This window comes from Tinamus guttatus, unplaced genomic scaffold, assembly GCF_059628265.1.
Source record: "Tinamus guttatus ecotype Peru unplaced genomic scaffold, ASM5962826v1 Tinamus_guttatus_pri_ptg000079l, whole genome shotgun sequence".
Classification (NCBI taxonomy): Eukaryota; Metazoa; Chordata; class Aves; order Tinamiformes; family Tinamidae; genus Tinamus; species Tinamus guttatus.
The window spans coordinates 2,825,469-2,841,229 of NW_028288613.1; positions in this window are offsets into that span (position 1 = coordinate 2,825,469).

Here is a 15,761-nt window from a genome sequence, read left to right on the forward strand (position 1 = left end):
GAGGGGCCCATGACTCCTGCCCCGCGGTCAGTTCCACAGTTGGGCACCACACGGGTTTTCTCAAGAGAGACACCAGGGTTGTCCCCACTGATCGCTGCTGTCGGGGGTGGCACGTGAGCAAAAAGTTTCTAGTTACTTAGTGACCACCATCGCCTCCAGTTTTTAATGCTGCCACAGAAGGGGAGCACGAGGGTACGTGTCCTGGAAACCCACCCCGGGCTCCTTTGCCACCTCCTGGCTCCTGCCCCTGTGGCGGGATTTGTCCCTGCTCCGACAAATCCCATGGCACCGCTCAGGGGGACATCCCACCAGGCCTGGAGTCAGGAGCAGTCGTGTTATCCCTCATGGAGACTGCAAGGGAAACGCCGCTCTGCTTGCAGTTAAATTTGTTCCCTGCAAATGTCCAAGACAACAAAAAAGATGGGGGAAGGCAATGTGGTTTGCCTTGCTCAGATGGGTTATTTACTAAATTCTCTTGTGCCTCCGCCGAAGCAGTGGGGCCCCAGCCCGTGTTTTGGGAAAGGCAAAAACTGACAGCGAAATACACTTAGCTACAGCCAGCGTTGGGACGACCGCATTTTCTCTCACCCACCCACGTATGAGATTCAGATGAACGTGGATAAGTCATGCAAAAAGAATATTCCTTATCTTAAAGCATCATGTCGTCTTCATGGTTGGAAAAAAAAAGAAAAAAAGAAAAAAAAATCAGAAAACACCTCCCTTGTTCTTAGCCTCTAGGCAAGAGGATGGGGAAGCTGTTGCCTTGGCGAGCAGTAAGCAGAGCGGTAAATCCTAAGTGCTGCTACAACTGCTCAACAGTGGGAAATTCCCACAAAACGCTGCTATAATAATAATAATAATAAAAAAAAAAGAAAAAGGAACACGTAGTCTTGGAGAAAATATTACTTCATAATCATCCAGAATATTTCCTAAATCTGTGAGGAAATCACTCTATGTTCACAGAAAGGCATTTTAAACAAAATACAGTGCACTGGAACGCCGCATTAGGAGGATGTAATATAATTTTACAACACAGGAAAGAGCTTTAATGAACTTATATCACTTCAAAGATCGTTTCGTTGCATAGGAAAGAAAAATTATGGCCAACTAAAAAAGAGATATTGAAAGAATTTTTAGGAGCGAGTGATTTCTCTATCTGCACAGTTACTCTGCAGACTAGAAGCATGCCACGTAGTGAAATACATTCTTGTTGTAGCATATAGTATCTATATGGGATATAAAGGCAAGCACAAATGGTAAAATGGAATTTGCAAAGAGTTATCAGAGCTCTTCATTTCAAAACTGAATTCTGCACGCGCCTCCAAATTGCAGGCCTTACGAGCTGTAGTTACTGACAATATTATTCCTAAAACCATTTTTGGGCATTACATCAAAATCTGGGAGCATCTTCTGCCAGGTTTACTTGGAAGGAATTTGCTGTTTGGCCTCAAGTTTAAACAGCGAAACACGGGAGGAATGACCTTCCAGCAGTTTAGAGCATCAATATTTGCACATGTATTTTATCTAGGAATAGCTTTCAGGCTTACAATTCGGAGAGAAATCAAGATCTATGTGAACTGATAACCCAATTCCCAATAAATTTGATATTCAATCATCTTTATTTCTTTAATAGTGGAAAACCAATTCCATTTTTCTTTGAGGTGGCAGAAATGGTATCTAAGGACTACTTTCATGTATTCTACCCCAAATTTTAGCCATTCCACCAGCTTTAGGACCCATTTTAACTCCCTAGTAATGCACTTGGAATATGCATGTGAGTTTGGCAGATGTGTATTTTATTTTAGGAATTCTTTTTGAGCAGAGCTGAATTCGCTCACATCTTACAGCTTTTTTACCTCTACCAGCCAGGCATGTAAGAAATGCAGTGGCCTTTTGTAAATCAGAGTAAACCGGTAGCAGAGCTACACACACTTATTCACTTGTTAAATAAAACTTGCACATCTGCATCTTCAGCTCTGCTTTCTTCTCCCCGCTCTTCAAACATCTTTAATCCCTGCTCCTCCAATGCCCACTCTTCATCCCTACCATCCCCAAATCTCATCCGTGCAGATGGGATCATTTTTGCTAATCCTAACAGTTTTGCCAGCTCAGCACTTCAGGACTTCTCCGAAAACATCCTTCAGGAAATATTTTCCCAGCCACAGGCTTTTTTTGGCTTCCCCAGGGGCTTGGCAATGGGGTGTTTGGTGCTAAATGAGAAGAGGAAAAAAGAGTTTATCCCCATCTTTGGGCCACCACATGAACCTGTGCAAGGAGCAGGGCAAGACAGATACATAAATACATATATACACACATGTATATGTATATATATGTAAAGAGAGGGAGAGCTAAGAGTAACTATACAGAAGTAAAACAGAGGAAAATACTGTGTTGTTACCCCCTCAGTCCATAGCAGCGAGGAAGGAGGGAGCAGCAGAACATCCCAGCACAGCTGAAGTTTGTAGCCCGGAGCATTCCGTGAGAGGTGAATTTTCACAAAGGAAGGCCACAATAAGGAACGCAGAAGGTGACAGAAACCTGACGTTTCGCATCGAGGTTTGTCCTTTTGATGAACAAATCTGGGTTTAAACACATCTGGCACACATGTGGCACGATGGTGCCAGCTGCTGTGCTAGCAGCTTAATATAAAGACAAATCCAAGATATGAGAGATAAATAAAAGAACAGCGGTAGCACCGGGGATAGTTTAATGCATAAGGTTATAAACCTCATACCGTTGGTAGCTGATGAAGCTAAAGCATATACAAGTCTGAAATTAAAATATGGAAAGGATGCTTGTCTGGACAGTCCTAAATTTTGGAAGAGAATGGATTTTTATATCAGTCCAGGCCTAGCCTGGGCCATTAATTCTCATTACGTTGATGCTGTATTCTAGAGGTGTGTTCTACAGCAAAAATCTGTAACTTCTCCCTGCATTTCACATCACAAATAAGCAGCTTAAGCAACTGAATAACAAGTAGCTTTCAGTCTTCTTCCTACTTTTAGTCTTACAGAAAGTCATTGAACCGGATACCTCACAATTACTATATTTTATTCACAGCTACAAAAGGAAAAAAAAATAAATCAGAAAAGGGAATCATTTTAAAACCAGACTCGTTTCCTGGAAGGCCGATTCTGTGATTTCTTTTATTTTCTTACTTGAAAGAAAAGGAGTAATTTAGTAATGATGCACTGAGCAACTATTGTTTACCTGCATCAGCCATCACAGGAGTCTTCCTGCTTTGTTAGCTCAGCTAAAATAACGAGTAGAAAGAGAATGAAGTGGTTGCAGCAGGACATTGCCTGGGATCCAGCCTCCCTCCCACCGCACAGGGAAACTGAAGCAAAGCTCAGACATTTATCGAGCAGCAGGAGCTCATTAGCTTGTTGTCAGTATTCCCTGCCAGTGATAGCTCTTGTTTGGGTATCTAGCAGGTAAGCAGTATTATAAATAGCTCTTTTGCAGCACAGCTTTCTGCTTCAATATTAAAAATGTGCTTGTTGTCTCCCAAGTGATTCCTGCCCACTGAGAAATCCTTGTCTTTGCCTCAGGAACACGTTGCTTCAGTGTTCCAGCTGCACATCCCAGTGCTGTGCGTGTTTGTCTTGCCCCATCTCTTCTTTGAGGAAAGTTTAGGCCTCAACACCTTGCATTTACGTAAGAACAACGGCCTCATCACTGCCCATGTCCAGGGACATTGAAATTTATGGGCATTTAGTGGGAAAGGACAGTTCTAATGTAGGGATGGGTTGGAATTGCACGCACCAGGAAATGCTTGAATATTGCAGAAACTTAGGTCTTCTGCACAGGTCAGAGTAAAGAGGGAGTGTTAGAGAATTTAGAGGAATATTTAACAGAGGGGTGAGCTCCTGTGGCACGGACTGATGGCACCAAACTGCCACCCATGTGGAGTCGGGGTCTGCACAGCACTGGCCAAACAAGCATCACAGACTGACGTTCACCTGATACGATTCATGCTAACCAAATACAACCAGTTGCACAAAATTCGGGCCCTGCAAAATCCCGAGTTCCCACTGAAGCCTTTGGAAATCCATGGAGCGCCTTGGCCTTGCAGAAGTGGAGAGCCTCAGCTGGAGACCTAACCCCTCTACACGCTGAAAGCCCTGACAGGGCATGTGCACACAGACACTGCCCCACTGCTTTGGGGCTTTGCTCTGCTGGCACTGCCGCAGTTTCCACGTAGCCCCGTTTCCCAAAGACTTCCCACCATCCCCACGCTGTCGAGTCAACAGCCAGAGCCAGGGATCTGGGCAAAAACCCAGGGCTTGATGAGAAACTGCAGATCTGGACCTTTGCCCACAGGCTATTTTTGATGAGTACAGAAATACCACATTTAGTTGAGTATAATATTAATATTTTTTATACTCCCGATGCAGAGGGAATCCAGGCTATCCACAACAAGACAAGGCAGTTTGGAGGAACAGGGCTCATTACGTGAAGCAATTCAGCAAGTGCTTTTCTCCAGCGGAGAATAGATCCGTTTGGATAACTGCTTTCCTACCACTCCATGGAAGAAACACAACTTCCACAGTTTCATTTCAAGGTTGTCTCTCTTGTCCCTTTGGCTCTGAATTGGCCACTTCTTTATTCTGAGCACACTCGTCCTGTTCTCCAGGAGGCCCCACTTTGCTCCCGGGTGCGGAGAGAAGGGCTCAAGCGGAGCTGGTGGCCCTCGGAGCGCCCATCTCCAGCACCAGCCTCCCGTCCTCTCACGTCAGAGACTGTTTCTAATAACCTCTCCCTCCTCCATCATGCACAACCAAAATAGCTTCATCCGAAGTGCAATAATCCCTTGGGAAAAGTCCCTTGGACGCTGCCTTCCCTTTGGGAGCTGCCTCGGCTTGTCCTGTTAGAGCCTCTCACTTAAACAGCCTGAAATTACAGTTCTGTCAACTGTCAGAATTTTCATGTTTTCCTTGGAACATTTGGTTTCCTTCCGAAAACTCCTGCCCCTAGAGTCAAGTGATTAAGTTATACTGAGGTTTTATTTTCAAAGTAGATTTCTAAACCTCAAGACTGTGGAGAAGACCATGAAATATGAACTAAATATAACCTCAGTGGAATCTGAGGGTTCCGAAATGAGAAATAGGACAGAAAAGACTACAAATATTGTTTCTTAAAACTCATTACTTAAAAAAAAATGTATTTCAGATGTTTTTTAGACTTGCAAATCAGTTACCTTTTTTTTTCCAGTGCTTTTAGCTGCCAATTCCACAATCCATTTCCTTTCCAGTTGGTGCCGAACCAGGGTCCCAGCCTAGAAGAGCGGGACACGTAGATGTTCCCTCAGCAAGAAGCCACTCAAATGAGCTCTGTGCATCTAACAGTAGTCACAGAATTCCTAAAACATAACGACAAAAATAAGGAGTATCAGCAGCCATGTTCTGAGCTCCATTTTGGCTAGATGCAGCCAAATTTAGCTGATTTCCTTATGCAGCAGAATTCAGCTCGTTTCCGTATGCAGCAGCATACCTACGTGTTCCTTTCCGTTCCAAACTGTCAGTCCCTGCGTTTTGACTAAATCTCTGCAATATTCCAGCCTAGAGATGCTGTAGCTCTGGCTACAGCAGTTGCTTTGTGCTTGTAGGTACCACCAGCGTTTTTGCATTGATTTGGTGTTAAACACGAGCAAGAAAATAACATGGAATCGCAGCATAATGGTGTTGGAAGGGATCTCTGGGGGTTATCTGGTCTGCCCTCTGCTCAAAGCAGGGACAACATCAAGATCAGCTCCAGATTGAAAGACCATTTTGCTCAGGACCTGCTCCGCTTGAGTTTGAATCCCCCCAGTTCAAAATACATAGTCCAGATTTGCACTGGTTGCCTTCCAAACACACACTCTGCCTCTTCTTAGTGCTGCAAGCCTATATTAAAATTTAATATAGTTGCTTATTAACTGAGAGCTGCTGTGACTGGAGACCACAAGGCTCCAGGTTGCTCAGGTGCATGAAATAAGGAGCTTCTAGGTTGGAGCGTCACTTCACAGCAAAACCCATCAGCCCAGAATGCCAAGAAAAGTTCCGGATTCTTTTTCTTCCAGTACCCTGGCATCAAAAAGATATAAGTTAGCACAATATTAGGAGGGTCATAATCCAAATCATGACACAGCTGGTACTGGATCATACAAGCCTATAGTCTATAGAATTGGTTAAATAACATTATTTCTTTTCTGCTGGACTTTTCAAAGTTCTAAGCTAATTTACCAAAGAGAGAAGGTTCAAAACTTTCCAGAAAGGGAAGTTTGCCTGCATCCAAACCAGGCTGAACAGGGGCCGTCCCGGGCGCGCGGGCCCCGCCGGGGAATGCGAACGCTCTAGTTCAGGTTACGCTCGCATTAAGGAGACCTAATTTAGTCCTCGTGTTTTGAGACACACATGCAAGCTCGTTTGTGCAAGGTCACCCCACAGAGACAAGAGATTTTTTGCTATTATCGTAAAGACTCGGAACTTGGACACATGTTCTTGTTTTCCATCATCACCATCACCGTTGTTTGCATGCTGTTTTTTTCCCCATCTTACTTGCATTAAATGGTCCGTAGCAGAGGTGATTCATGCAGCACTCCAGACGACTGTTTCAGGGCTTACATGTAATACAATCACATTCATTTTAAACACTATTTCCCCTAAATGGTCTAAAAACACTCCATAGTTCTATAACTGACAAGACAGTGGATGCTACGTGATAGGGATGAAAAAATTGAATTGCATTCGGTGGCAAATTAAAGTACTCAGCCATGAAAATGATGACTAAGAGGAAACAGCAAGAAAAATGTTTAAAGAAAACCCTGTGTATATATGTTAAAACAAGGTATTCTGATATTCTTAGAGACATCCTCTCCCTACGTAGCAGTTTATAGGTGAGGATTGATGATGTGTAATTGCCTCCAAGACTCAGTGCCCAGTACTGAAGCCCGGCTTGCCTGCATTGGTTATCATTCCCGACTTAATTTGAAGGAGAGATATCTACAGCATCTTAGAAAACAGCTGTCCTTACAAATCAGCCCCAGGATTTATTTTTCATCTGTTTATCCTGGGAATTGGCAGAACATTGGCTTCTTTATCCTCAGCTATTGATCATATGCTCTTAAACCGTGAACAGAAGTTCCTAACTACAGGTCACAAATTCAGCAGGTACCGAAGTAGAGATTCGGTTCAGTTTTGCTTCACTGAGATTGCTAGATTTGTATCACACAATCTATTCCAATTCAGTCCCAGCAATTCCGTAGAAAAATAGCCAATTCCTTAGAAAAAATAGCCAATTCCTTAAGAAAAAGCCAAATATGGAAAAGCCAAGCGCTGTGGAGCTCTGAGGCCCAGCGATTCCCCGCTGCCTGCTCCGTTACCTCAGAGTACCTTAAGTTACCTTTAGTTAAAGGACATTTTCTTTTCTTTCTTTCTCCTTTTTGAAGCCTGGCATGGTCTCGTTGGCTGGTGGGCATGAGGGATTTTTCCTGCATCGCTAGTGGAAAGGCAGCCCTCCGGAATGCCGGCCTCGTCGCTCCTCTGCCAGCTGGGATAGTTCTGGCATTGCCAAGAGCATCCGGGATGGGCCGAGGTGCTGCTAATAGACTCTAAGCTGCCGTAAGAGGATGTGAACAATCCTGGTTTGGGTCACGGAGAATCCCCTCATGCCTGGTGGCCCTGGGATGAGCTCAGAGGACTGGGGACTGTGGAAGTTAATGGAATCATATATGGAGCCAGGAACAAGAAGAGCCTGCCCAGCACCGGGAAGAAACTTGATGCCCTCTCCTCTGTATATGGACAAAGTGCGTGGAGATTCCACTTGGAATTACAAACAAATAGGTTTATAAAGCGCTCTGTGGTCTGCGCCGAGTGAGGAACCGTGACTGGGGTGCGTTTGGGCTGGGATTCTCTCAGGTGGTTGCTCTTCTGGAGGGATGCTCTGAGGTTCCTCTTTCTCAAAGGCAGCTCTGGCTTTGCAAGGAAAGGCCCAGAGTCGAGGTGGGAAAAGCAAAATACCAAGATGAATCTTTGGGAAGGTCCCCACAGGCCCTGGCACGTCACGTGGGAGACAGTCTGCCCTCGTCTGCCACCAGAATCAGGTGGGCGGCCAAAGCCAAAAATCAGACTTCGTTTTTCTGGATGGATCAGGTTGGAAAATAAACTGTTGAATTTTAGGTAATAAAAAGTCTCCCAAGTTGCCTGCTTGAACAGAACTCTAGGAACCAGTGTGAAAGCCCTCCCTTGAGGAGCTGAAGGCAAGGTGCTCAGGTCATGCTTAGGTCATTTTAAAGGCAGGTTAGTCCCTTTGGTAGGGACAGGGTTTAACCTGAGCGATGAGGAGCCCTGAGGGGTTTGGTTCAGGGGTTCTCTAGCCAGGAACCACCTCTCCTTCGCACGCACCGCGCGGGGGGCATGCACAGAACGAGCTATAGGGCCCCCCTGCCTGTTTGCTCCCACAAAAGGGGCTCTTCTCTTGGCAGTTTTTCCATTCAGATATTTTAGAGGACTGAATTTCCGCTGCCCAGCGGCACATGATATATGAGGAGCTGTCCCAGCTCGGAATTACAATGGATTGGATGCTTTAAAGGCCCTTCCTCGCCCAGACTCCAGGGATCAGGACTCATCTCTTGCCAGATGACGACCATCACCGGTCCGAAGGGCCAACTGACGCCTGCTGCCTTCGTCCCGGTTTGGACCGTTTGCACAAGCTCATGAAAAGCCCTGGGTATCGTCCCCACGGGATAAAATTAATCCAAGACAGGTCACAATCTGGTCCAGTCTGCTCAGGACTCTGTATCCCCTTTAATCGTCCTTTTAGATCCACACGCTTTGAAAGCCCGGAGCTCTCTGACTGCCCCCATCTCCAGGAACTCCCCAGCTCAGCTGCCAGTCTCTGCTTTACCCGGACCCATCTAAATCGAGCCTCACTCCACATCTAAATTGAGCCTCACTCCACATCCAAATCCAGCCTCACTCCACATCCAAATCCCACCTCACTCCACATCTAAATCCAGCCTCACTCCTTTCCAACTCAAAAAGCCCTCGACAGTTACAGACAACGCCAACTTCTGCTGCAAGAAAATAACCTGGTCCAGCGGGTGCCAACTCCATTCCCAAGCACACAAGGGGAAATCTGCCTTCCTAACACGTCTCCCCAGGGCGCTGCCGATTAGTTTCAGCAGGAGAATCAACCTCAGGTTCCTCCCTACCAGGTAGGAAGCGGCTCTTGGAGACGTCGCTCGACGCGGTGTCCACAGCGGAGCCCCTCGTGTTTCGATATTTGTGCCTTGCAGGGCTTGCTAGGAACTAGTTTGCAAGCAGAAACTTAAAATGCTGGAGAAAGAAGGCACCAGGGCTACTGAAAGGGTCTGCGTGTGCCGCGCTGAGACTCCTCGCTGCTCCTCTGCAGAGCGACTGCAGGGGAAAAGAATCAACCGGTGCTGGTGACAGCAGCACTTTTGCTCCATCCTCATCCTCAAGCTTCTCCTGACCTTCGGTAGCACCAATCAGATTCGCACGGCACTTTTGAAACCTCAGACCACTTTCAAATGTTCATCCATAAATCCGCTGTTATCCCAGTGCTGCAGGGAGAGCCTCATCCCGCTGGATGTGGGCTGGGGCTGAGCAGCGAGGCCGGGCAGCAAAGGCACCACGAGGTGCTGGGGCTCCTGCAGCCACCAGGCCACTGTTCCAGCTAAAATAAAACACAGGAAAGACCGGGAGAAGAGGCTCCATGAAGCTGCTCCAAGGGCTTTATCCAAGCTAATCCATGAATCCATCCACTCCTCCTGAAACAGGGAGCTCTGGAAACACACGTGGAGGGGGAGCGCCAGCGCAGGGCGCCTACCTTCTGCTGGGGTGGCTGCAGGTGGCCTTCATCCTTCACGTCTTCATCAGCCCATTTCCTCATGCTCAGGATACGAATCTGCTTGCCCAAACTGGCGTCGGCGAGTGAAATGTTATCTGAAGACTTCTTAAAACACAGAAAACGAAGTGAAAACTATAACTGATTTTTTTTTTTTGGTGAGTAAATTCCAAGGATTGTCCTAAACAAGCATTTTGTCCCTGTTTGAGCAGAGCCAAGGTCCCTCCGTGTTTGCAGGGGGCAAACAGCTCATTGTGCTTCAGCAGACCCGAGTGCTGGGGATGGACGTGTTGATCCGCGGCTCTCGGAGCCGTTACGGACTCGTGTTCAGCGCTGAAACACTTCCCGTTTCCTGCGTTTCCCCTGGAAAAAAAGAACAAGCCAAAAAAGAAACCATCATTTCTTGTTGTTACTCCGAATCATGTCATTTTTTAAATGACAACTCTGAAAGACTCGAATCGGCGCCTTTTGTAACCGTTGCTAAAAAAAAAGAGGGATAAAATACCTGCTCGTGTGTGATGGAGCCCAAGGAGCGACGGAACAAAAGCAGGCGTCAGTCTGTGCATTCCTGGGAATGGGAAAGCCCGGAGCGTTCGTGCTCGAGACGCTGCCACTGTGGTTCCCCCCACGACGACAGTGCAGCTGCAGCTAAGGATTATTCAGAGGTTTTAAAAAAGAGCAGAGAAAGAGAGAAAAAAAGGGATCTTAAAGCATCTTATGGCAGGTCAGGTATCACCCAGCCAGTTGTCCCCTTCCCTGAAATAACCCTGGTGCTGTTAATGAAAGGTTGTATTCAGATCTAACAGGTCTACAAATGTGGTTGGAATTTGCCGCTGTTGGACATTCGCTTTGAGGTGTTTATGGGTCTGGTTCGGGTGAAATTCCAGCACTCTCCACCCTGCCGTTCTGGACGTTTTCCTCAGAAACGGACCCTTCCTTTTCACTCACAACGTGCTGCCACGGTGCCCGTCCGGGTGGCAGGAAGAAGGTCCCCTGTTTTTCCCAGGAGAGTTTTCAAGATAAGTTACTTTAAGAAAGACATCGCAAAGAGAAGCCGGAGGGATACAAAGACGCAGACAGGACCCTCCAAGGGTGGTGGTGGCCGAGGTTGCTCTGCCACCTCTCAAGACCTCTGGGTGCTGCAGGACGAGGACGGCGTCGCACCGAGGACTCCTGCAAACCCGCAGGCAAAGGCAGGAACACACAGCACGTTGCTCCATGTGGAATAATTCAGTTCGTGCACTATACACGCAGGGAGCCAAATATTTCACTGTTGCTGCTATATTTTGTAGCCTCTGCCTGTATTCAGTCTCTTGGATATAAAACTTTATGGGAAAGCGTGTCGAGAGCTTTCAGCGAGTCTCAAACTGTCTTTAAAGCTCATTTGCTGCTGTGGTTTTAGACTCTGGAGCCTTGTTGATAAAAAGCTAGTGATCTGTAAGGTGAAATAAATGGTAAATTCTGAGCTATTTTCATTCAGAAACAAAATTTTGGCACTACTCTCAACTGGGTGCTAGGGGAAAGCAAAATGCAGTCCTGCTGCCTGGGAAGAGCTTTAGGAATATCACAAATGCCAAATCCATTCGTTGCAATCAAAAGATTCGAGGTGTCTGTGAGACTCGCGACTCGCTCTCGGTGCTGAATAAAGCTGCCCAGGAAACCAAAACAAACAGATAGGCTTGAAATTTAACTTGGCATTAATGAAGCTTTAGAAAGGATTAGGTTAAGCTTGGAAAACACACTTAGCTTCACTGGGCCGTTTGCTCGGGTTTCCCCTCAAAATAGGTGCGGATTGTGACCGATCTCCTTGTTGCGACGTGAACGGGCTAATGGGGACCAGACTGGGAGCCGGGGTGCTGGGCTGGGGATGCAGGACCAGCGACTGCAGAAAAGAGAGAGGAAAAGGAAGAAGAAGGAGGAAAAAATGGGGAAAAAAGTGTCCTTGCTGCTTCCACGAGCTCACGGTGCCGCCGGGAAAGCCTTCGTCCCTCCGCTGATCCGATTACATTTCTGCAGTGCTCTCAGAAAGCGAAAGCCCAAGATTTACTACGTGCATTACAATAGGAACTAGGTGTTAGTCTGCATCAGGGCGCCTCACGGACAGGCCGATCTGAGCTTCTTCACAGCAAAACGCTACAAAACCCGCGGGTGACGGGGCGAGAGGAGCAGCGTCCTGCGTGCGAGGTTAGAAGAACCCGTTCTAAACCCCAAACAAACTGCAAAGCAAAGAGCAGGATCGGCGCCAACGAGGAGAGCTCCCTCACCACGGCCTGGGCTCCGACTCCTTCCAACAGGGTAATCACAGCAGGGCGCAGATCTTCATGTCGCGGTGTTGGGAATCGTAATTAGCAGCTGGCAGCTCGTTTGGTGCGCTCAGAGCGAAGCCTCCGTCGCGCTGCGCCCCTGCACGGCCGCATGCAGGGAATACTTCAAGCCTTGAGGCTCCACCGCCACCTGAAACCTGGTCCAAAATAAGAGTTTACCACAACTTGGTGGTCAGTTTAGTGCTGGTCAAGGGTTGGTGGTGTCAGGCGTGCTCATGTATGCCCCGAACTGTAAAGAATTTAAAAATAAATCTTAATAAGCAGCACAGTAAAAACGCTGCTACCGGCCCTGCAATAATTACAACCTCAGAATCACTGGTTCCAAAGCCTAAACCATTTGTATTTGAAGAAGGCACAATAATGAAAGTCCTAAAAACCCTCAAATTATGATTAACATCAAATCCTCAAAGCCGGCAGATTCGTGGAGCAGTTTCTTTTCAGTAAAATGTGCATTTTCTCTCCAAGTGAGTGACTCTGCTTCATATTAACTCAGCACAAGGCGCCCAGAGCCCCTCGCAGCACCGCACCTCCCCTGGGAGGAAACCACCACCACCAAAAATACCTGGAATCTCTTCGAACGCTTATGTAGGAGAAACCCCACATTCCAAGCAGCAGCTCCGATACCACCTTTCGGCCAGGAATTCCTATTACTCAGCCTGGCTAAGCACATCCACGGGATTTGATCCATACAGCTCTGTTTAACAAACTTTTCTGTGAATCTGCAATAAGAATATTATAACTCCTTCCTCTCCTAATAGTTCTCCAAAAAAGCGAGTTTTAGGGAAGCCTGCAGGCACCCTCTCTCCTAGCCCTCCAGAAAGCAGGATTTGCTCCATTTTGCAATAGTAATTTAAGAGCCAGCCTTACCACCGCTCTTACCCTCGCCAAACAGCAGCAACTGTTGATCTGCTTCGAGGGCCCTCTGCTCTCCGCAGGGATTTCTTAAGTGCTTCCCAGCTCTTCAGGAAACTTGATCCGTGTTCAGAGGGATCCTCCGGCGCTGAACGGAATTAAGGTAGAATTACCCTCAGATTTATGGAGAAACGCGGGAGCCAAGCTTTAAAAAACAGCAATTTCATCGGGAACCGAATGGAGAGGAATGAGAGCGTTGAAAGAAATGGCAAGAACAGGCAGGAAGCTCCCTAGCCCCGTGGCAGCGTGGCCGGGGGACGCGGATGAGCTGCGGGTGCCACCACGGGCACCTCGCGGTGCCCCGGGCCCGGGGCTCCTGCACAAGCCCCGCGGCAGCACCCGGCTACGGGTTTATTACGGAATAACGGGACAGAACCAGCCTGGTTCCGGAACGGGAGCTGAGCAGAGCCAAACCGGGGAAACTGCCCCCCGTGCTGCGAGGCGCCTCGTGCTCGGGACGCGTCGTCGCCCTTCCCAGCTCCGTAGCGTCGCGGCCGAGTTTCCACATTTGTCAAAGCTTCCCTGTTTGCCCCATTCCAGCCCCGCTGCCCCGCTCCGGGTGCTGGGAAAGCCGGCAATAACCCCCGGGCAAGGGGCAGCCCCAGGGCCACCAAGGCAGAGCCAGGGCGACGCGAGGAGGTCTGTGAGGAGGGCGCGTTGCGTCTCCAGGAGCTCAGATAACTTGGAGCAGAGCCGTTTCGAGGGATGCTCCATGCACAGAGCACCGGGGGATCGGGAGAACGAAGGCTGGAAGCTGCCCACGCTTCACCCGGAGGGAATTCACACAAGCACCAAGGTGCCATGAAGACTCCTACCCGGGAAGACATTGGCCATCCCCAGCCACACAGCAGCTGCCTATTAAACTCCGCACATCTTTCCTTTAAAATACCTGAGGCTTTTGGACCAAACTGTTAATTCAGAATAACCAGAAATATAGGAAAAAAAAAGCATAAAAGAAGCGGTAAAAGAAATTAGGGCAAAGACTTGCAGTCTGCCAGCAAATGTGTCTTTTGTGAACACAAATTCCCCAGGTTCGGGGCACTTAGACCCCAAGGCTCCTCACGGGGCAGGGACGGGGGAAGGCCGGGAAGGCCCGTGGTGGGGAGGACACGTGGGAAGATGCTGCAGTTCACGCGGTTGCAGCTGGTACCGACTTCTCTAACACAGCCGAGGCCCAAGAAGGAGGTGCTAAGTGACAGAATACAAACCAAAGTGATCTGACACTCGTTACCTTATTAAGTATGGTCTTAAGTAGCTTTTCGCTTAACAGGAAACCTAATCTTATCTTGTTTATCTGATGGTGCGTGAGGTAGTAACAGCTTCTCACTACTAAGAATCACCAGAGGAAGCCCTTGAACAAGCAGGTGCCTCCGATGGGAAGAGTTGCTAGACACCCCCCAGGAACGACTCCAAACCCCCAAAATCCGGAGTGTTTCCAAGCTGGGGAAGCTCCCACCTCCCCTCCTGCCGCCAGGAGCATTCAGGAGCAAACGGGGTGCGGAGCTTCCCCCACTGCCATTCCACCCAATTCCAGAAACGTTCGGTGCTGCCTTTTTGCAAGCGTGTGTTCTAACCAGGGAGGTTCTCCCATACGTCATGGTCCTGGTTTTCCAGCTATAATCAATTAGGGAGGGCCTGACTTCAAAACAAACTGTACAATGAAAGAAACCGCAATTTTAAGTTTCTCACTTAAGTAAAACAGAAGAAATGTGCTCGTATCACAGAAACTCCTGGATTTCCAGCCCCGGGGTGGGGACACACGTGTCCAGCACGTATTTTCTGATAAAAAACACCTTTTTCTCACAAGCAGGGTAAAGGAAAGTACCTGCAGAAATGTCCTGGCATGATCGGATCCTCTTCTGCCTCCCATGGGCTACGTTTTATGTAAAAACATGCAGAACTTGGGCATTTCTGCTATGAAGGTTGCAGAACTGAAGAATGCAGGCAGCAGAGGGGCCTGTGGCCAGGACTCGTGCACAGGATGCACATTTGGGGCCCCATCACCTCCAATCCAACCCATTCTTGCCCTAACCAAACTGCCCTCAACAAATTCTCCATGTCCGAGCTGTGTTTCTCTATTCTAGCGTACGACTTCGCTGACGTGGAACCTGACAAGCATTAAGATATAAATTAGAGGATTAAATAAGATTTTATTGTCACATGTAACTGCTTTGTCCGAGCTGTACATCTGGCAGGTTTCTGTGGGAAAGGGAAGTGCAGCTGCCGCCTTCCCCGCTCCGAGCCCGCGCGCGTGGGGTTAAGGCCACCGAGAGCAGCGTCGCGGTTCAGACAGACCCCGAGGGCTCAAAGGCTCCAACACGCGACCCAAGAGCGGCGTTTTTCACACCTCGCTTCTTCCAAGCCATTTTGTTTAATTTAGTACAGGTAAAGAGAGGCTGATGAACAGATTTGGCCTACGTATACAATACATACTGACAGTTTAGCCTGTTGTAGATGTGAGATGTTTAAACCTTGAAGCATCTGCTTTGTTCTTCCAGGTATAAACCAGAGAAATAGTCACACCTCCCAGCGACAAATGCTTCGGATGAGGTTATCTTAAACTGCGGATTTTCTCATTTACACAGCAGGGATAAAGTCCAATAATACAACCTCTTTAGTGGCACCATTTCACATATTTTGGGCAACGTTAGTATACAAGCGGTAATTAAATAAAAG